Source organism: Bos grunniens, chromosome 11 (genome assembly GCF_055505025.1).
Source record: "Bos grunniens cultivar Pamir isolate PY7600 chromosome 11, Bosgru_T2T1.0, whole genome shotgun sequence".
Taxonomy (NCBI): domain Eukaryota; kingdom Metazoa; phylum Chordata; class Mammalia; order Artiodactyla; family Bovidae; genus Bos; species Bos grunniens.
The window spans coordinates 33,198,896-33,222,795 of record NC_141175.1 but is presented as its reverse complement, the minus strand read 5'-3'; the positions used below and the strand labels follow the sequence as shown (position 1 = coordinate 33,222,795).

The following is a 23,900-nucleotide window of genomic DNA, read 5'->3' as shown; positions in this document are numbered from 1 at the left end:
AGACTGAGTTTACAGGAGATAACAGATGTCTGAGAGAGAAGCTAATGAATTTTCAGTTATGTACACATTAATTATGAATATGACATCCAAGTAGATCTGTCTAGCTGACTTCCAAAGTAGAGGGATATAAAGGTCTTCAGAATCAATGACATATTGATAATAATGGAATAGATGAGAGGACCAAGAAAAAGTATGTCGAGAGGAGAATGGATTACTCTGGAAACATTCCCATATTTAAAGAAGGGGGCAGTTATAGCCAGAAGATCAAGTAACAAAAAGAAAGAAAGAAAGAAAATGAATAAAGATAAGAGGAAAACCAGAAGTTGAGAGCAGAGAGACCATAATGTCCAGTTTCAAGAATTATTTTGAACCTGACAAAACAATCTCAATCCCTTTGAGGATAACAGCAACACATATCTACACATCTATCAGCTATCACATATTGTTTCACAATTGCAACAGTAAATCACACTGCATTCCTTCTGATGACCTCTTTTTGTTGTGAATCTGAGTTTATGGTAGGTGCTGTGATAAAAAGCAAGCACCATGTGGAAATCAACATGAAACAGGAAATGAGGGTCGCAGTGCCCAAGCTAAGCCCAAGATGTGAGAAGTTATGCAGTACTCTCAGATGCACACATCCTATTAGTAAGCAACTGCGGTCATTTAAGAATAAAATTAAAATATTACTTCTTTGAATTCATGTGTATTATTTTTTCAAACAGCTGCTAAGTTGCTAGCACATACATACTTATTAACTTTTTTGACCTAATTACTTAATAAATGTATCTATTAGGTATTCCTTGGATCAAAGGATACTTTGAACTCAGAAATAGTCGTTACATCTTTACCAGACCCTTAGTTACATCCATTATACCCTTACTATGAATATATTCAAACTAAGAATCCCAAAAAAATGTAGATAGTGAAAGCAAACTTTTATTAACAAATGAATGGAAGATTTATCAATCTGAGTTTAGGAATAGAAGTATGGAATAGGAATATTCCAAAGACATAATAAATATTATTATAAATATTATTCACAAATAATTCATAAATATTATTCACAAAATTAACAGATCAAAGGAGAAGAGCCAAGTGATGACTCCAAAAGTTACTGGTAAAACACCTGATTAACTTCAACACTTCTGATAAAATTTTTAGAAAAATCATTAAGATTTTTAAGAAACACTTTAGTTTATAAAGGATATCTAGAGAACACAGAAAATACTGTAGATAACTGTGAAATATATGAAGCATACACTTTAAAAACAGAAACAAGTCAAGGACATTCACTAATCACAACCTGCATTCCACTTGTACAGGGAATACTTAGTCTTTCTAGCATAGTATATATAACAGGAGGTGAAAGAATTAGTATGAAAGAAAACTTGGCCAGAAAATGGGAAACAAGAAACTGGCTTATCACACATAGCATAATTTTGAGGACTAAGTCTAAAGGTGGCATACATTACTTTTACTCACATTCTAGAGACTGCTGCTGCTGCTGCTGCTGCTAAGTCGCTTCAGTCGTGTCCGACTCTGTGCGACCCCGTAGACGGCAGCCCACCAGGCTCCCCCGTCCCTGGGATTCTCCAGGCAAGAACACTGGAGTGGGTTGCCATTTCCTTCTCCAATGCATTAAAGTGAAAAGTGAAAGTGAAGTCGCTCAGTCATGTCTGACTCCTAGCGACCCCATGGACTGCAGCCTACCAGGCTCCTCCGTCCATGGGATTTTCCAGGCAAGAGTACTGGAGTGGGGTGCCATTGCCTTCTCCGTTCTAGAGACTAGAAGTCATTTAAATAGACATTCCTAATGCAAGGGAGGTGGAAAATACAACCTAACTCTGTGCCCAAGAAGAAGAGGAAATTTTTAGTGTATATCTAGCCACCCTGTGCAACAAACCAAGCTGGAAAACAATTTAGCGCTAAAACTGAACGTGCAAATATATATATATATATACTCTATGACCTAGCAATTCTATTCCTAGGTGGAAATGCCTGTACATGTATATACCACTAGATACTGTAAGAAACTCACTGAAGTATTGTTCATAATAGCAAAAACAAAAACAGGATAAAATAATTCATCACATATTCATAACTAGTTATGAAAATAAATGTGCTACAGAGCAATGCAAATGAATCTTAAAAGTAGATCTTAAGAAGAACACATACAATATACTGCTTTTATACTGTTCAAAAATGAATGAATCAATAGAGTATGTGTGTGTGTGTTAAGTCGCTTCAGTCATGTCCAACATTTTGCGACCCTATGGACTATAGCCCACCAGGTTCCTCTGTCCATAGGATTCTCCAGGCAAGAATACTGGAGTGGATTACTATGCCCTCCTTCAGAGTATCTTCCCAACCCAAGGATCAAACCTGCCTCTCTTATGTCTCCTGCATTGCCAGATGGCTTCTTTACCACTAGTGCCACCTGGGAAGCCCCAGAAGAATATATTACTTAAGTATAGATATATATGTAAAATGTATTTTAAATTAAAAAATAACAGTCACAAAATTCAGTATAGTGTTTACATTTAGAAGGTAACAAAATGAGGATGTGCTGAGAAAGGTTTATTAACACTGGGAGTTTCCACTGTATTGGTAAAATTCTATTTCTTAGGCTGGTATTTATACTACTGCTTGGTCCGTATTAACATACTAAACAATATTTTATGTCTACTTTCTAATGGAAGGCAATAAATTTTTATTAAATGGATTAAGGAGATTACAGAACAGTATTTTATGGAGAATAACTTCAATGTTTTCAAATATTCAGCTAACCCTATTTCTTTTCTTATTTATTAATCAAAATACATTGTCTTGATTACCTAGATAACTATTCAAGAAACTACTGGTTATCACATAAATGTAGTGAAGAATTTAGAGTTTATTTAAAAACTTTTAGCAGTTAACCATCCAATTACTTCCCCAATCATATGACCATTCAGTAAATTCTAACTGACAGCCACGTGGAAGTCTCAATGCTCTTCCTGAATTGTGACCACAGTGGTTATTTTTTGAAACTACAGAAGTATTAACAATGAACAATTAAGTGATGAAGACGAAATAGCTCTAAGCAAGATTAAAGTACAAGCAAAGGAAGAAATACTTGTATTCTGCCCTCCTGAGTAAAGGTGGGAAAAAGGAGGAGTTGTTTTCCACAGAATGATCTCCAGAGGAATTCCAATGAATAAAACTGTCAGGGCAAGAAGTAGCATTAGGATGTTAAGGAGCTATTAAATCCTTTTCTCCCAGCATTATTTAAAGTGTAGCTTCATTGTTTGATTATAAATCAACAGTATTATTTTTTAAAATACTGATGCTACAGAATTATGGAAATTTTTCCATGTATACTACACATTTTAAATATTCTATCTCTGACTAACTTTGTGACAAACCTTAATATCAGATATCATTTTTGTACTGCAAGATGATAACTTATACTGAAACCTTGAAAACACTGACTAATTATAATGAAAAATCATCTGACTGGATGAAAACTGAGATACCCAATATTAACTGAGGTAATGGAAAACAGTTTTATTTCAGTAATTCAAATTCTATGCATATCATAAAAACTGCTATAAATGCAATCCAAAGAGATTTACCATGGGAGTAATAACAGTAAGAGGCAATGAGGTTTGGAGAAGAGAAATTAGATGGGGCTTGAGAAGCAGGCACAAGAAGAAATACCATCATTTAAAGAAGCTCCTATCTGGAAAGAAAGCAAGAGAAGACAGGCTCAAGCACAATGACAACAGTAGGAATATTTGGCTCTGAACCAAGAAATATCTCGATTAATGCCACTTGGGACTAGGGGCAAATCAAACTAATGAAAACAAAGGAATGTACAGTGTAATGACAAAATAAAGATTGACCAAAAGGAAATAACATATAATCTCAATGCTACCTCAAGAAGTGACTAGATTTTTAAGGAATTTTTGACACTGACAGATTAAAGTAGAGAACGGGAACTGAGAGGGAAAGAAAGGTAAATTATACAACTGATGATGCTACAGTTGCAGGTCATATAAAAATGATTAATCATTTATAATAAGCAGATAAAAGCTGTGTGTAAGTTACAAGATATCCAAATTAACAAAGTCTTATTTAAAATATGTAGTACCTTTTAGTCATCACTAAACCTTCAACTTGTGGGGCTTTCCATTTGCTCTATTATCCCCATTTTGTAAAATATTTCAAATCCTATATATAAGAGCTTAAATCTGATACCTGTCATAAATTCTTCCCAGACAATAGTCTTAACTACCCTCTCACTTTGAACTTCTACAGTTTTAATGGTCTTTGTTACAGTACACACTAACTATACATGTGATGGTTAGAGATGATTAACCAGTAATTTCATGTCTGCTATCTTCAAATATTAAACTTCACACTATAAAGTTTATAATAAAAGTATGCTGGTTTCACCAAGTAGAATAAAATTCCTTAATAAGAAAGTACTATATTTTATGCCTCAGAGAAAAATATTAGAATATTATAGTACAATATATAGTAACTTTTATCCTACCGAATACCCCTTGAGACTTATCTATATATCATTCATCATAGTCTACCTGTCCACTTTCTATATTTTCATATCACTGTCAAAATTAACAACATTATTCTCATGGTACCAGACTGCCAATTTAGACAAAATTAGTGTATCTCTCTTAAATGTGTCTCCAACATTAAATCACAAAGTTCTGTCAATTCTCTCATCAGTCGCTAAGAGATCTGGGGATTCTCTATTTACAAATCTTTGCCAAGGTTCTCAAATAATGTACATGGGCTTATAAACCACTTTAGTGCATTATACACACAGAACAGTACCTTAAGAAATGTTTTTTATTTACTTACTTTCCTCCTAATTATTCCTCACAAGTTTTTTGTAATTCCCAGCTAAAAACTATAAAATGTATATTCAAGGCCCCCCTTTAGTTTCTCCTGTCTTTTCTTCTCTCAGTTACTCACAAGGCTTTAATATTCTAATTACTGGGATTATCCCCCAATTCCACATATATGCATAGCCATATACTTTCTGGGGAGGCCTTACAAATAGCTGTGAAAAGAAGAGAAGCGAAAAGCAAAGGAGAAAAGGAAAGATATAAGCATTCGAATGCAGAGTTCCAAAGAATAGCAAGGAGAGATAAGAAAGCCTTCCTCAGCGATCAATGCAAAGAAATAGAGGAAAACAACAGAATGGGAAAGATGAGAGAGCTCTTCAAGAAAATTAGAGATACCAAGGGAACATTTCATGCAAAGATGGGCTCAATAAAGGACAGAAATGGTATGGACCTAACAGAAGCAGAAGATATTAAAAAGAGGTGGCAAGAATACACAGAAGAACAATACAAAAAAGATCTTCACAACCAAGATAATCACAATGGTGTGATCACTCACCTAGAGCCAGACATCCTGGAATGTGAAGTCAAGTGGGCCTTAGGAAGCATCACTATGAATAAAGCTAGTGGAGGTGATGGAATTCCAGTGGAGCTATTTCAAATCCTGAAAGATGATGCCGTGAAAGTGCTGCACTCAATATGCCAGCAAATTTGGAAAACTCAGCAGTAGCCACAGGACTGGAAAAGGTCAGTTTTCATTCCAATCCCAAAGAAAGGCAATGCCAAAGAATGCTCAAACTACCACAGAATTGCACTCATCTCACACGCTAGTAAAGTAATGCTCAAAATTCTCCAAGCCAGGCTTCAGGAGTATGTGAACTGTGAACTTCCAGATGTTCAAGCTGGTTTCAGTAAAGGCAGAGGAACCAGAGATCAAATTGCCAACATCTGCTGGATCATGGAAAAAGCACGAGAGTTCCAGAAAAAGATCTATTTCTGCTTTATTGACTATGCCAAAGCCTTTGACTGTGTGGATCACAATAAACTGTGGAAAATTCTGAAAGAGATAGGAATACTAGACCACCTGACCTGCCTCTTGAGAAACCTATATGCAGGTCAGGAAGCAACTGTTAGAACTGGACATGGAACAACAGACAGGCTCCAAATAGGAAAAGGAGTACGTCAAGGCTGTATATTGTCACCCTGCTTATTTAACTTCTATGCAGAGTACATCATGAGAAATGCTGGTCTGGAAGAAGCACAAGCTGGAATCAAGATTGCTGGGAGAAATATCAATAACCTCAGATATGCAGATGACACCACCCTTATGGCAGAAAGTGAAGAGGAACTAAAAAGCGTCTTCATGAAAGTGAAAGAGGAGAGTAAAAATGTTGGCTTAAAGCTCAACATTTAGAAAACTAAGATCATGGCATCTGGTCCCATCACTTCATGAGAAATAGATGGGGAAACAGTGTCAGATTTTATTTTGGGGGGCTCCAAAATCACTGTAGATGGTGACTGCAGCCATGAAATTAAAAGACACTTATTCCTTGGAAGGAAAGTTATGACCAACCTAGACAGCGTATTGAAAAGCAGAGATATTACTTTGCCAACAAAGGTCCGTCTAGTCAAGGCTATGGTTTTTCCTGTGGTCATGTATGGATGTGAAAGTTGGACTGTGAAGAAAGCTGAACACTGAAGAATTGATGCTTTTGAACTGTGGTGTTGGAGAAGACTCTTGAGAGCCCCTTGGACTGCAAGGAGATCCAACCAATCCATTCTAAAGGAAATCAGTGCTGGGTGTTCTTTGGAAGCATTGATGCTAAAGCTGAAACTCCAATACTTTGGTCACCTCGTGTGAAGAGCTGACTCATTGGAAAAGGCTCTGATGCTGGGAAGGATTGGGGGCAGTAGGAGAAGGGGATGACAGAGGATGAGATGGCTGGATGGCATCACTGACTCGATGGACAAGAGTTTGGGTGAACTCCAGGAGTTGGTGATGGACAGGGTGGCCTGGCGTGCTGCGATTCATGGGGTCGCAAAGAGTTGGACACGACTGAGCGACCGAACTGAACTGGACTGATACTTTCTTCAAAATTTGATCAAAATTTCTATTTTTTAAGAATACTTGCCTTCAACCCCATTTTGATCATTGTTTCTTGAACATTTTCTATTATGTATTACGTTATACTTGTTCATATGCTTTGTTTTCTCATGCTGCACTGACATAAAAATTCTATTATACAAATATATTCCTAGCCACAGCAATCGCAGAAGGCAATGGCACCCTACTCCAGTACTCTTGCCTGGAAAATCCCATGGACGGAGGAGCCTGGTAGGCTGCAGTCCATGCGGTCGCTAAGACTTGGACACGACTGAGCGACTTCACTTTCACTTTTCACTTTCATGCATTGGAGAAGGAAATGGCAACCCCCTCCAGTGTTCTTGCCTGGAGAATCCCAGGGACGGGGCAGCCTGATGGGCTGCCGTCTATGGGGTGGCACAGAGTCAGACATGACTGAAGCGACATAGCAGCAACAGCAGCAACCACAGCCATGCATGTTTCCTTTTAATTTTAATTTGATATTTCTTACACTAATTTCAATTTTTATAGCTAATTTATCAAAATACTAAGGAATCTTCTTCCCCCACTGAAATTACTTACGTGGTACCTATATGGTTAATTTTATGTGTCAACTTGGCTAAGCCACAGTGTCCAGATATACAGTCAAACACCAGTCTAGATGTCACTGTGAAGGGTTTGTTTGTTTGGGTTTTTTTCCATGACATTAACATTTAAATCAGGAGACTCTGAATAAAGCAGATGACTCTCTGTAATGTGTGTAGTCCCTCAATTTATTCATTTAAAACATATACTGTCTGCTGCGTGCTATCATACATTCTGAAGATTCAAAGTTGATCTAGATTCCTCTTCTCAAGGACTTGGGAGTTGGTGTGGTCTAGATGAAGAAACAAATAATTAAAATAAAATAATAAATATTATAAGGTTATGAGCTCAAGATACTATTCATGGAGCACAGGGAAGGGACTCATACATTAACTGAAGCTCCTAACATCAATTGAATCTTAACTGCCTATTAATGAAAATATCATTCATCATAAGAGTCACCCTTGGAAACCAATTATATACCTTAAAAATACAAAAATAAAGTAAAAACATTTTAAAAGAACAGAATGTGAAAACAAGCACAATATAAATACTACATTGTTACTATTCCTCTGGAGTGATTACTTTGTAAGAACTGGCTAAGGAATCTTAAGAGTAAGATTTAGAATGTTGAAGAATCTTTTCCCAGTTTAAAAGGCCAAACTGATTAACTCAAATTGGAAAGACACACAAATCTCACAGTTCATAAATCTCAAGCATACTATGTAAAATAAACACTGTAAAATGGGATTAGTCTTTCGATCTTTGAAATGCCTATTAAATCATAAAATCCTTATTTTGAAAGCACCTTAAGTATACATGAAGAGTGACTGAAATTTAAGTTCATTTAAGGATACTTCCAATTAATTTGCCACACACTTTTTTCACACTTACAACTACACTACCATATATTACCAAGAAATATAAAAATTCAGGTCTATGTTCACAATGTAAAATATGACCACTAAATTTAAACATTAAAAAATTAACTTAAGAATAATAGTTAAATCTTTATCAGATAGTGTAACATGGTAAACGAAACAAAATTTTTTTTCTCCCCCTGGATTGGTCTTATATTTAAACAAGGAGATCTCCTTAATTACCAGTAGTCTGAGAATTTATAATATTTCACGACTCTATCAGATTGGTGTATTAATGACCATTATATAAAATGCCTGTCAATATCATTGTACAGTATTTTTTTCTTTGGGTTAGTAATTATAAAGGAAAGCATCTTCTAACATTAATTAAACTGGTGGTATTATTAAATGAACACAATCTCATATTTTATCACAAGTATTCTTTATCAACTAGTTAAACCTATAGTCCCATAGTGTGCACATAATAAACATGAATGAATGAACAAAATGTTAAATGAATGAACAAAATGTTCACAGGCCTGAGATTTCTTAGTCTGGAGTCTCTCATGACCTTGCTCCTATATTTTCATATGAGCACTGCTTTTTTATGAAGACTCAGAGATTTTCCTTTGGGACTTTAGAGGCCCTCCATATACAGATCCTCTAAGAAACTACATAAAGAGTATCATGCTAATGTTTCATGAAACACCTGGAGCAAATTATGAGAGATCTCTATTGCACCTATAAAATACAAAAAACATTTGTATTCAAATATCTTGCTGCCAAGTTGAAAGTTCAACAACCTTTGTGCCTAAGCTGGAAGGTTAAAAAAGTCCTAAGAAATCTATTAGGGTGCCACAAGAGCCCTAGGGGAACCCACGTTAATTAAACAAGGATTTAACTACAATATCCTTGAGTAAGTCACTTAACTTCTAGGAGCTTCCATTTCCTCACCTATGAAACATTGAAGTTGGTCATGCCAAGATTCTACAGAAAGCAAAGCAAATTTACCTTCACTATTCCTTTGGAAGGCAAGAAGCTTCTAGAAGCCTTATTAAAAAATGCTTTTTGACTTTGGGTGATAGACAGCTTTGAGACTTCAATAAAAAGCCAGACACTTTACCTCAAAATAATTTTAACAAGGACAAAACTTTGTATATAGTATCAGAAAGTTGTTTTTTTTTTTTTAGTATCAGAAAGTTTAATGACCCTCTGAAGTGGTGCAAGGAACACATATTATAAATTTCTGTTCTGTAAATTTATATAGAATTCAGTAAACTGGGGACATGTTACCAAGTTTGGAGGGGGAAAAAAGCACTTTGTACCTAAATCTTCTGGGCTTTTTTTAACAAATGAAATGTACTTTAAATTTCAAGTAATAGCAAAGAGGAATCAATTACTTCTATGACTATCAAAGAGAAACCTGGTTTTGAAGAACTGAAAACGACTAGCTTAGATAATTAAGCTATGCTGGTAAATCAAGCGTTCCAGATTAACTGACACCCTTATGATTATATCTCAATCTCAATTCTAATGAACCAACTGTAACAAAAATATTTACTTAGGAATTCCAAATTTAAACAAATAGGTGTTCCTTTTGATTTTTTATTTGGACAATCCATTTGGAGATAGGCCTCCAATAAATATATAAATGAAATACAAAATATTTAATTGCTAAAATGGCTTAAATTTCTGAAAGATTAAATAGCAGTCATGTATTTTGAGTTTAATGGTTTCATCACATTATAATTTATAATTAAGATAGGTTAAGTCTATTAAGCTGCAACTTGAATTTGCTCATTATTTTACATTGCTAAGAGAAAAAATTAACTTTTCCAATGTAAAAAGAAAGAAAGTAGAGGGGCCAGACTTAGCACACAGAGGGGAAAAAGAAACAATTATACAATTCTGTAAAGATTAATTAAATACATGCATCTAATATTGGTGTTAAGGTTTTACAAATCATCTTCAGAATAAGCCAAAAGGATACTAATATCTGCTCTTACAGCAGAGGTTCCAATGTAGATTTTTGTGTGTGTGTGCATGCTGCTGTTAGGATTTCTCCTGTCTAAAATGGGTCCCTGGGGAACTAGCAAGAAGAAATTCTTTTATTATTTTCTGATGCAATAAAGGGAGAGGTTTTTCCAGTACTGAATTTAAGGAAAATACGTAATGACTCTGCTCCAGTTGTTATGGCAATATCCCTATCAGGAATATAAAAGTAAAATGGCTACAATTTCTGGCATATTTCTTTTTGTGTTTTTAGTTAAACAATATTTAATTTTCTTAAGGAAGATTTTTTCATTAGATTAGGAAGTCATAAATTAAAACTTTTATTATAAATTACAGTTTGTACAATTCACAAAAGAAAAACATTTAAACACAATTACATACTCCACTTATAGCAATAGGGATTCTTGCTTCTACAATGTTTTATTTACAAATTACTGAGGAATTACTGTGTTTACTTGAATAACTTGTATATTTCCCAGCAAATATCTGGAACTTAATTTACAGTCATCCTTACAAGCCTAATTTATCTTCTAGAGTCTTCTGTTTATCAAAGATTGGTACACTTACTAAAAATGATAACCAGTAGCAGAGTTAAATTAGAATCTAGATTTAGCACTTCTCTCCTCTTTGGTTGTTTCTTTAGATTTCTAAGAAGATTTCTTGGAGCTGCAGATAAATGGGTGAGGGTAGACTTCATATGTAAATTCCTTTATGCAAGACAGCAGGAAATTAGTAAAAAAAAATCAGAGCTTTATTCCCAGGATTTGCAACTAACCTGCTTTTGTGACATCAGGTATAAGATAACTTCTTAGGAACTCAGTTTCTGGAGTCTGTAAAATAAGGATATCGGAGCACATGATCTCCAAGTTCATTTCCAATTAAAATAGTTAAGTTTACATTTATGGAAGTGTAGGAAACAGAATTGGAGTTAAGTTCATTTGAGACTACAGCTATGCATGTAGGAACAGAAGATGGTAAAGAAATGTCAAAAACAAAATACAAAGGTCACATTTAAAGTTTCCTCTCACAAGTTAGGTTTGGGCTTATGACTAAAAATGGCCAGAAAGCCCACCAGTTTTATCCAAATCCCCAGCATCGTCCCTTCAAGATGCCACTATTCTAATGTCCACAGGAGTGCAGCCTATGAGTGTGTTTTCTCCCAATATAACCCTTCCTGTACCTGGTCCAAGAAGAACTGATCCAGCTCATCTAGATCAGGGGTTAGCAGATTTTTCTGTAAAAGGCCAGATAGCAATACATCAGGTTTTACAGGCTATCCAGTCTCTGTACAGGATAGCAAGTACTCAATTCTGCCTTCAACGTATAGAAGCAATCATAGACTACACAAAAATGAATGAGCATGGTGGCTATGTTCTAATAAAACTTTACTGAAAACAGACTGTCGGCAGGATCTGGCTCACAGACTGTAGTCTGCCAACTCCTGATCTAGATCACACCAAGAAACAAGATGGTATAAATCAGCTATTCTAAATTTTTCAGAGTCCTTTCACAGCCTAGAGTAAGAGACAGCATAATACAGTAGAAAGTACTATGCAGGTACTTCGTGTGTGTGTGTGTGTGTGAGCACATGTGTGTGCATGTGTGCACATGCACACTCAGTTGTGTTCGACTCTGCAATCCCATGGACTATAGCCTGCCAGGCCCCTCTGTCCATGAGATTGCCAGGTAAGAATACTGGAATTGGTTGCCATTTCCTTAGTTCAGTTTCTACTCCAGGGGATCTTCCCAATTCAGGGACTGAACCCGTGTCTCTTGGGTCTCCTGCATTGGCAGGTGGATTCTTTACTACTGTACCACCTGGGAAGCTCCAGATGTGCATACTAGATGCTTAATAAATATAGATTTCCTTTCTCTTCTGAATACCACCATCCCTCAAAATTTACTTCTAGAAATCACTTATTCTGGCCCTCTCACAAGAGGTGGTCCTTGGTCCTGCCAAATATGCTCCTGGTAAAAAGTTGGCTTAAAGCTCAACATTCAGAAAACGAAGATCATGGCACCCGGTCCCATCACTTCATGGGAAATAGATGGGGAAACAGTGGAAACAGTGTCAGACTTTATTTTTTTGGGGCTCCAAAATCACTGCAGATGGTGACTGTAGCCATGAAATTAAAAGACGCTTACTCCTTAGAAGGAAAGTTATGACCAACCTAGATAATATATTGAAAAGCAGAGACATTACTTTGCCAACAAAGGTCCATCTAGTCAAGGCTATGGTTTTTCCAGTGGTCATGTATGGATATAAGAGTTGGACTGTGAAGAAAGCTCAGTGCCGAAGAATTGATGCTTTTGAACTGTGGTGTTGGAGAAGACTCTTGAGAGTCCCTTGGACCGCAAGGAGATCCAACCAGTCCGTTCTAAAGGAGATCAGTCCTGGGTGTTCATTGGAAGGACTGATGCTGAAGCTGAAACTCCAATACTTTGGCCACCTCATGCGAAGAGTTGACTCATTGGAAAAGACCCTGATGCTGGGAGGGATTGGGGGCAGGAGGAGAAGGGGAGGACAGAGAATGAGACGGCTGGATGGCATCACCAACTCGATGGACATGAGTTTGAGTGAACTCCGGGAGTTGGTGATGGACAGGGAGGCCTGGCATGCTGCGATTCATGGGGTCGCAAAGAGTGGGACACGACTGAGGGACTGAACTGAACTGAACACTATACCACTGGAGAAGGGATAGGCTACCCACTTCAATATTCTTGAGCTTTCCTTGTGGGTCAGCTGGTAAAGAATCCGCCTGCAATGCAGGAGACCTGGGTTTGATCTCTGGGTTGGGAAGATCCCGTGGAGAAGGGAAAGGCTACCCACTCCAGTATCCTGGCCCGGAGAATCCCATGGACTGTATAGTCCATGAGGTGGCGAAGAGTCGGACACAACCGAGCGACTTTCACTTCACCATTATACCAAGATTTTAGTGCTCCTTCACTCCTCCCCTTACCCACCCCGTTAATCCAAAGCTGCAACTTCATAACCTTATCCATCTGGGCCTCAAATGTCAGTATTACTTCACTCACTACTGGCCCGGGGGAGGTGTAAAGAAATAGAGAAGAGAGAGAAGAGGGTAGAGAGGGAGGAGATTCAGGTGGAGGGCAGGTGAGTGGTAGCATTATCTCCCTTTCCTGACTCTAAAAAGGAGCCAGGTGCTAGCCTACTGTTAATTTAAATGAAAACATGGTCATACTGGTGGGAATAAAGAACATTTCACTTTATGTGAAGTGCTCCCCATTGAAAGAACTCAGTTCCAAGAGAAGGAAAAAAACCACAGTCAGCTTTTTTCTTCTGCTTTTATCTAGATCACTCTACCTCCAGCTGTGAAACTGACTAATGTTTTCTAAGCTCCAAGGAGCTTACTAGTAACCATGGTTACTGCTTCAAAACAGTACAAAAAAAGTAGGAGGGGATAGCAATTTGAGGAGAAAAACAGTTTTCCTGATTTTCATTAAATGAAGCTAGGTAAAGTAACAAGAGATAGACAGACTGATGGCTGGACAACGGCCTCAAGACTGCTATTGAGGTGCTTAATCGCTTAGCCCCACAGATCGAGTACCTCAATGGATCAGTTTATCTTATCCAAGAGTGGTCCCCCAAAGCTGATTTAGTCCTTTACAATGAACAGTATCTTATAAACTCAACTAATATCCTTGCCAGGAAGTCAGTGAATTTGCTTTCCAGCAGAGCAGTTTACTTGGGAAAAACAAATTAAAAGCATAAGGTTCCTTACAAGTATTTGAGACTAAGAAGGTACCTATAGCTTTAATATAAAGCTGCCCAACTTATTCTTCTTAACTTTCATTAGTCAAAAGGTTTTCATCAAATGTTTCTCTTTTCAAACTTCTTAGCAACCTTCTCAAGTTAATTAATTCATACATATGCAGTGTCTATCATGTTTCAGGCATTGTATAAGACAACTGGATACATCACAATAAAGATGCCTTTATGAAACTTAACATCTAACAGAGAAGAGAGACATTAAATACACACTTGCAAATTCTGTTAATGTGCTATTAATGAAAAATTAAAACCTAAATGGTATTTACTGGGATATCAAGAAAAATATTCCAAATAGTAATAATGGGAGCCACCTTCACTGAGCCTTCACCAAGTGCCAGGCAATGTGCATTCTTAAGTTAATATGCTTTGTCTCATATATGTCTCAGAATGATTTATAAGAAAGGTAGAATTATTCTTGGTTGCAGAGGAGGAATCTGATGCCTGGGAGATCAGGTCATTTGCCTACATATACCTAATTTCTGATTCGTTTTTCTTACCCATAATCACACATCTTTCCTACCACATATCCAAATATCAGTATTAACTATTAAATTTTACTCAAGAGTTCTCAATTCTTGTTCCATCTCTAGAAATAACTGAGCCTGGGCTTAAATCAAGTCATTTCACCTTTGGGTCATTTCCCAAAATGAGACAGATTAGATGATATTAAGGTTTTCCTAGCTTTTGAACTCTACAGTTTTATGATACATAAATTTTTTCCATATCAGCATTTATACCTATCATATTTTATGGATCATACGGTATAATTCAGGCAAGTATCTAAATATGAACAATTCATTAGTTAATCATTCCACAAATAATCACTGGTCACCTCTGTTCCAGGTACTCTTCTAGGTGTTAGAAATACAGTAGTAGGCAAAACAGTTAAAAATCCCTGCCATGGTGGCACTTAAAATTTAGTGAGAGGAGAGAGATGATAAATAAAACAAGTAAATAATGTAGTCTGTTAGAATACAGTAAGTACTATGGAGAAAAATAAATCCGGGAAGGAGTACAGGAAGTGCTAATTCCCCCAAGCCTCTTAGGAGCAGGAATTTGTTAGGCACTAAGGCAAATAAAGATAAGCACTACCTGAGTCCCTGCCCTTGACCTGATCCACCCAAGTAAATACAAATATGAGGAATTTTAGAAAAAACAAATAAACAAGTACCATGGGAACACACAGGAAAGAGCCACAAAGCAGAAGCACCGAGTTGCAAACTGGATTTTGCTTTCTTACACACACACAAAAACAGAAAGAAAAAAAATCATGTAAAAAAGAATATTAGCTCTATATTTTAAAGTCATGTTTCAAAATTTTACAAAACCTTACTGATAAATTTTTTTTAAAGATAGGAAAAGATATAAACAGATTATTTTCCTGTTTGGGAAAACTATTATTAAGATACAAACTGATCCAAAAACTACAGGCTTAATATAAATCAAATAAAAACTAAAGTATGTTTTAGAAATATAATCATATAAGAATCTATACCACAATAAAAGGGTAAAAGAGTAAATGTAAAAGGAAAAACAAGGAAACTTTGAAAAAGAAGAGTAATAAGGGTAGATATACCTTAATGATCAGGAAAACAGTTATATTTTCTCCTATTTGCATTTCCTTCTACTAACTTTTCTACTGTTCTACAAGTAGCAACCACTTCCTTGGAGAAGTTTAGATAAATATTTAACATTTGCCTTTTGAGTTAAAGAAAGGATTTTGCAGCAAGATAAGTCTTGAAGGTCTGGTTTTCCCAAAGAAAGACATTTTTTTTACACTAATGTTTTCTGACCAAGCTTGAAAGACTCAAGAGTGCAGTTTCTTTCACTTTGGAGAGCAGATATCCCTTTTGCTCATGATAGCTAGAACATAATGCCTACTACCTAAGGTAGAAGGAGGATAAAACCGAGAGACTACAAATTAAAGCCTCAAATTCCCGATTCTGGGGCTTCCCTGGTGGCTCAGTGAAGAATCTACCTGCCAATGGAGGAGACACGGGTTCGACCCCAGGAAGACCCCACGTGCTGCAGAGTAACTAAGCCCGTGGGCTGTAACTATTGAGCCTGTGCTCTAGAGGCCCAGAGCTGAAACTACTGAGCCCACGTGTCACAACTCCCGAAGCCTGCATGCCCTAGAGCCTGTGCTCCCTAACAAGAGAACCACTGCAATGAGAAGTCCGTGTACTGCAGCTAGAGAGTAGCCCCCGACTCAAGGCAACTAGAGAAAGCCTTCACAGAAACGAAGATTCAGCATAGCCAAAAAAACAAAAACAAAAACAAATCATGATTCTGGCCAAAGGACTGTGGGATAAAGACATTAAGACTGAGACAGGAGAAGCAAGTGATTAGACCAGTACTTCCTTTACCCAATACAGGTCGAGGCTGCAAAAGGAAAGGAATGTGTGAAAGATTGAGGAAATCTGGGAGTTAGAATGGTTTCTGCTCTGCTTCTTGTTGAGTAAGTGGAAAGTCACCACCTTCCAGAAACATCCTGTGTACCCCCACTGCCCACCCCCACCAAGCCATTATTCTCCCCTCATACACACCCTCGGCTCCCCAGGTAGCGCCAGTGCTAAACAACCTGTCAGCACATGCAGGAGACACAAGAGATGTGAGTTTGAGCCCTGGGTCAGGAAGATCCCCCGGAGAAGGAAATGGCAACCCTCTCCAGTATTCTTGCCTGGGAAATTCCACGGTCAGATGAGACTGAAGGCTATAGTCCAAGGGGGCCAGAAAGGAGGGGCCAAAGAGTCGAACACAACTGAGGGACCGGGCACATACACCACATACACACCTAGAACAAGTTGGAGTGAGCCACACCAGAGCATATGCACAGAAGCCCAATCCGATAGAGGAAGGGTGTGACACCTGCTCTGGGGTTTCCTCTTTCTTCTGTGTGCCATGAAAGGCTCTGGGAAATTCCTAGGTGCTCTAAACTAGTGCAGAAAGGTAACTTAAGATGGTGATTTTAAGTTTGCCAGAAGAGGTCCCTGTAACAGGGGCAAAGCGGCTCCACAGCAGAGGCCTGGAAAAGAGACCACCTGGCTAGTGAGTCGATGGGAATCCCAAACCAGACCTCAGGTTATCCATGACACCTGAGCAAATGGCAATAGATCCTGGGAACCAAGAGAACAGATCTTGTGGTAACATTAGTTGTAAACTTCAGCTTCAGACATCTGAAGAATACTCTAGGACAGTGCTGGTAGCACCACAGTAGTCACAATTCCAGGAAACAGCCTGACCAGTTACTTTAAAGGAGAGACCAGTAAGAAACAGAGAAAACAGCACATGGACTTGATGGTTCTGGTATCCTTCCATGACTACAAGGTCACACAAGCATCCATTAAGATTCCATTGTGGGAAAGCGAGGGCAAAGAGATGATACCTGAATGACTAGTATCCAAACAGAGACTGAAATATCCAAAGAGATCAGTTTAAATTACTAGATATGACTTAGTTTACCAGCTTGGAATAACACTGGTACTCTTCCTCCAGTTACCCAGTACCCAGGGTTCATCAAAAGGAAGACAGGGCTTTTAGAAAAATAAAGAAGCTGTATTTTCTTCATATACCTGACTTAGTAGGAATTAAGTTATGATCCTGCTACAGATTTTATGATGTTTGTTTTATGTAAGAATTCAAAAGAAACACTTCTTGGCATACTAGAAATCAACATCACTTTAAAAGTAACAATGGATTTCCAGTTCAAGATGGCAGACTGAGTATCCACTTCTTCTTCTCCCCAAACACCTCATGTCAAGCCACAGAACAACTAAGTGAAAAATCACCAAAGATAACCAATAAAAACTCTGATGATAAATGGTAAATGCTGACCACAGCATTTACTGTGGGTCTAAAGTCTTTGTCAGAGGACTTCTAGTATGAACTTTGAGTTGGAGATAATAGCAGGTTAGGGACAATCGCAATAGACTGTGATCGAGGGACGACAATGCAGAACTAATCAGAACTCTCCTTGTAGATAAATCCCTTCCTTATAGCAGAGGCTTCCCTCATAGCTCAGTTGGTAAAGAATCCACCTACAAAGAATCTGCAGGAGACCCTGGTTCATTCAATTCCTGGGTCAGAAAGATCCCCTGGAGAAGGGATAGGCTACCCACTCCAATATTCTTGGCTTCCCTTGTGGCTCAGCTGGTAAAGAATTCTCCTGCGATGTGAGAGACCTGGGTCAATCCCTGGGTTAGGAAGATCCGCTGGAGAAGGGAAAGGCTACCCACTCCAGTATTCTGGCCTGGAGAATTCCATGGACTGTATAGGCCATGTGGTTGCAAAGAGTTGGACATAACTGAGCAACTTTCACTTTCACTTACAGCAGAAGTTTGTTAGCCTTGTCTTTGCAACTGCAAAAAAAAGAAAAAAGGAACTCTACATCCCATTTACCACAGCAAGTGGGAAACCAACTTGCAGAGTTATGTGGTCAGTGATAATACTCAGTGGAGAATACAATTCTCTGGAGAGAAGAACTGAGCTTTACAGAATTATACCAGTTACCAAGATGTTACCAGCATCAGAATTATCTAAACTGTTTAGATGCTCCACCAAAACACATTGAATCAGATGTTTTGAGAATAAGGCTAGGAATCTGCATTTAAACTTAGTCCCCAAGTGACCATTACATGTACTAAAGTTGGACAAACACTGGTTTAGACCTTCATTTAAAAATACTATAAAGAAGAATAGCGAGGGTTCAGGATGGGGAACACATGTATAATTTTTTTTTAATTAAAATTGAATAAAAAAAAAAAAGAAGAAGAAGAATAGCCAAGAACTGATGCTTTCAAACTGTGGTGGTGGTGAAGACTCTTGAGAGTACCCTGGACTGCAGGGACACGTAACCAGTCAATCACAAAGGAAATCAACCCTGAATATTCATTGGAAGGACTAATGCTGAAGCTGAAGCTCCAATACTTTGGCCACCTGATGTGAAGAGCAGACTCACTAGAAAAGACCCTGATGCTGGGAAAGATTGATGGCTGGAGAAGGGGGTGACAGAGGATTAGATGGTTGGATGGCATCATCAACTCAACAGAGATGAGTTTGAGCAAACCCTGGGAGATAGTGACGGACAAGGAAACCTGGTGTGCTGCAGTCCTTGGTGTCGCTAAGAGTCGGACATGGCTGAGCAACTAAACAACAACAAGCCAAGAATCATCAGCTACTTAATAAAAACTAAAAGAGGCACTAAGGTGAAAAAGCAAAGGCACAAAGACCCATAAAAAGGAAAGTAAGGCAACGAAAAGAAATAAAATGTTCTTAACTTTAACTGGTATCTTCAGAGGGATTCAGTACAGTATATCCATAAAATAAGAAAACTGTCATAAAATGTGGTAACCAAGGAAAAAAAAAGAATTTTTAGAAAATAAAAACAAAAATTATTTTCAAAATGAAATATCTTGACTTTCAGTGAAGGCCAAGATGGAGTAAAAGCCCATTATATCTCTCCCGCTGATTACAATTAGTAAAAAAAAAAAAAAAAAAAACTCTGGAGAGAATCCTAAAAGCAGTTACCTGAGAACTCTGAAAAATAAACAATGGCAGGCAAACTGGGGAGGGAAGTCAAAATGTGAAGAACAATCAATCTGGCGGTGAGTCCACGCTATTTTAAAAATCCTTTCTTGTTTACCACTTTGACATGAGGGTGGGTCGAGTCCCAGCATTACACAGCAGGTGCACACAGCAACAACTATAAGAGAAACTCCTTTTCTCACTGGAATAAAAGGGGCTTCTGCAAGCTGGAAAGTGTAAATGTTTGGGATGGGGAGTTCCCAGCTCCTTTTCTTTTTTTTCTCTGCTGACCCGCTCTGAAGCCAGTTCAAGTCATAAAGCTGTACAAGGGAGGAGGGAAACTTAAAAGCCTAAGAGAAAACTGGCTCCAATCTCCTAAGAAACTAGAAAAAGGAGCCAGGGTGGCATGAAGAGTATTGGGGTTGGGGAAGGCAGCCTCACTTCTCCTTTTTTCCCCCTTATTCCTTTTATCGAGGAGGGCTCGGTGGGGTGTAACTGTGCAACACTGAAGCGTGGCGGGCGGGGGGCGGTGGGGACGGGGACAGGCACCACTACTGAGAGAAAGAAAACTCCACGTTCTAGTGAGAAAGCCAGGGAAAGACTCTTGGGTGCCAGAGAACATAAGGAAAGTCCCCAAGAATACAGAGACAGAGAAGATTCCACTAAGGTGCATAAGTATAGATAATAAAGAGATACTAGTTTCCCCCCAAATCAAGACAAACATTTTTGAAAGTCTAATAGGAGAAAACTCAAAAGCTACTTTCAATAATATAACATTAAAAGAGTATGATAAACACATAGCAAAACAGAATGAGATTAAAGGAACATTATACAGACAAACACATATATAATATATGGGAGTTTTTTATATGATAAAGGCAGACTTCAAACAGTAACCAAAGAAACATTCAATAAAAGCTACCCAAATGAATTACCTAATTTAGAAGAAAAAAGTTAGATTTCTATATAGCATCATTACAAAATTCTGAAAGATTAAACAAAAAATATTTATGCAGATGATCAACAGGCACAAGAAAAGATGCTCAATACTGCTAATTATTAGAGAAGCGCAAATTAAAACTACAGTGAGATATCACCCCACACCAGTCAGAATAGCCATCATCAGAACGTCTACAAATAACAAATGCTGGAGAGGGTGTGGAGACAAGGGAACCTTCCTACACTGTTACTGGAAATGTAAACTGGTGTAGCAACTATGGAGAAGAGTATAGAGGTTCATTAAAGAACTAACTACAAGGGCTTCCCTCATAGCTCAGTCGGTAAAGAATCTGCCTGCAATGCAGCGACCTGGGTTCGATTCCTGGGTCGGGAAGATCCCCTATAGAAGGAAATGGCAACCCACTCCAGTATTCTTGCCTGGAGAATCCCATGGACAGAGAAGCCTAGTTGGCTACAGCCCCTGGTGTCCCAAGAGTCGGACACGACTGAGTGACTTTCACTACTACTACCAAAGAACTAAAAATAGAATTACCATCAGTTTAGTTCACACAGTTGTGTCTGACTCTCTGTGACATCATGGACTGCAGCACGCCAGGCCTCCCTATCCGTCACCAACTCATAGAGTTTACTCACACTCATGTCCATTCAGTTGGTGATGCCATCCAACCATCTCATCCTCTATTATCCCCTTCGCCTCCTGACTTCAATCTTTCCCAGCATCAGGGTCTTTTCAAATGAGTTGGTTCTTCGCACCAGGTAGCCAAAGTATTGGGAGTTTCAGCTTCAGCATCAGTCCTTGCAATGAATGTAAAGGACTGATTTCCTTTAGGATGGACTGGTTGGATGTCCTTGCTGTTCAAGGAACTCTCAAGAGTCTTCTCTAACACCACAGTTCAAAAGCATCAATTCTTCAGTGCTCAGCTTTCTTTATAGTCCAACTCTCACATCCATACATGACTACTGGAAAAACCATAGCCTTAACTAGACGGACCTTTGTTGGCAAAGTAATGTGTCTGCTTTTTAATATGCTATCTAGGTTGGTCATAACTTTCCTTCCAAGGAGCAACCATCTTTTAATTTCACGGCTGCAGTCACCATCTGCAGCGATTTTGGAGCCCCCCAAAAATGAAGTCTGTCACTGTTTCCACCGTTTCTCCATCTATTTCCCATGAAGTGATGGGGCCAGATGTGATGATCTTAGTTTTCTGAATGTTGAGTTGTAAGTCAACTTTTTCACTCTTCTCTTTCACTTTCATCAAGAGGCTCTTTAGTTCTTCTTTGCTTTCTGTCATAAGTGTGGTGTCATCTGCGTATCTCAGGTTATTGATATTTCTCCTTGCAATCTTGATTCCAGCTTGTGCTTCATCCAGTCCAGCATTTCTCATGATGTACTCTGCATATAAGTTAAATAAGCAGGGTGACAATATACAACTTTGACATACTACTTTCCCAATATGGAACTTGTCTGTTGTTCCATGTCCAGTTCTAACTCTTGCTTCTTGACCTGCATACAGATTTCTCAGGAAGCAGGTCAGGTGGTCTGGTATTCCTATCTCTTTAAGAATTCTTCCACAGTTTGTTGTGATCCACACAGGCTTTGGCATAGTCAATAAAGCAGCAGCAGATGTTTTTCTGGAACTCTCTTGCTTTTTCAATGATCCAACAGATATTGGCAATTTGATCTCTGGTTCCTCTGCCTTTTCTAAGTCCAGCTTGAACATCTGGAAGTTCACGGTTCACGTACTGTTGAAGGCTGGCTTGGAGAAGTTTGAGCATTACTTTGATAGCATGTGAGATGAGTGCAATTGTGTGGTAGTTTGAACATTCTTTAGATTGCCTTTCTTTGGGACTGGAATGAAAACTGACCTTTTCCAGTCCGATGTTGTAAAGAGCAATATTGCACAGGAACCTGGAATGTTAGGTTCATGCATCAAGGCAAAACGGAAGTGGTCAAACAGGAGATGGCAAGAGTGAACGTTGACATTCTAGGAATCAGTGAACTAAAATGGACTGGAATGGGTGAATTTAACTCAGATGACCATTGTATCTACTACTGTGAGCAAGAATCCCTTAGAAGAAATGGAGTGGCCCTCAGAGTCAACAAAACAGTCTGAAATGCAGTACTTGGATGCAATCTCAAAAATGACAGAATGATCTCTATTCATTTCCAAGGCAAACCATTCAATATCACAGTAATCCAAGTCTATGCCCTGACCAATAATGCTGAAGAAGCTGAAGTTGAACAGTTCTATGAAAACCTACAAGACCTTCTAGAACTAACACGCAAAACAGATGCCCTTTTCATTACAGGGGACTGGAATGCAAAAGTAGGAAGTCAAGCGATACCTGGAGTAACAGGCAAATTTGGCCTTGGAGTAAGCAGGGCCTAGGCTAACAGAGTTGCCAAGAGAACACAATGGTCATAGTAAACACCTTCTTCCAACAACACAAGAGAAGACTCTACACATGGACATCACCAGATGGTCAATACCAAAATCAGATTGATTATATTCTTTGCAGCTAAAGATGGAGAAGCTCTATACAGTTAGCAAAAACAAGATCGGGAGCTGACTGTGGCTCAGATCATGAACTTATTGCCAAATTCAGACTTAAATTGAAGAGAGTAGGGAAAACCACTAGACCATCCAGGTATGACCTAAATCAAATCCCTTAGGATTATACAGTGGAAGTGATAAATAGATTCAAGGGATTAGATCTGATAGAGTGCCTGAAGAACTATGGATGGAGGTTTGTGACATTGTACAGGAGGCAGGGATCGAGACCATCCCCAAAACAAGAAATGCAAAAAGGCAAAATGGTTCCATATGGTAAAGGTTCCATATTACCATATGATCCTGCAATTCCACTTATGGACAAAACTCTAATTCAAAAAGATACATGCACCCCAATGTTCACTGCAGCACCTTTTACAACAGCCAAGACATGAAAGCAACAGAAATGTCCATCAACAGAGGAATGGATAAAGAAGATGCAGCACACAGATACAATGGAATACTACTCAGCCATAAAAAGAATAAAATAATGCCATTTGCAGCAACATGGATGAACCTAGAGATTATCATACTAAGTGAAGTCGGAGAAAGACAAATAGCATATCAATGTAAAAAAAATTATACGAGCGTATTTAAAAACAGAATAATAAACGAGCTTATTATTGAAAAACAGAGACAGATTTGCAGACACAGAAAACAAATTTATGATTACCAGAG

The 23,900-nt window shown here is 38.2% G+C and overlaps 1 protein-coding gene across 21 annotated transcripts in view; it reads right to left on the bottom strand.

Moving 5' to 3' along the window:
* The window catches only part of NCOA1 (nuclear receptor coactivator 1), a 219,228-nt gene that overhangs the window by 117,921 nt on the left and 77,407 nt on the right, over window positions 1–23,900 (bottom strand). For 7 of the 21 annotated variants that reach the window (XM_086325838.1, XM_086325826.1, XM_086325833.1 and 4 more), the window contains exon 3: window positions 11,170–11,224. The exons of 12 other annotated variants lie outside the window; for them this stretch is intronic. The gene's annotated coding sequence lies outside the window, so the exon portion shown is untranslated. Of the gene's footprint in view, window positions 1–7,752; window positions 7,814–11,169; window positions 11,225–23,900 lie in introns of all 21 variants that reach the window. 2 more of the 21 variants (XM_086325829.1, XM_086325841.1) reach the window with 1 other exon arrangement.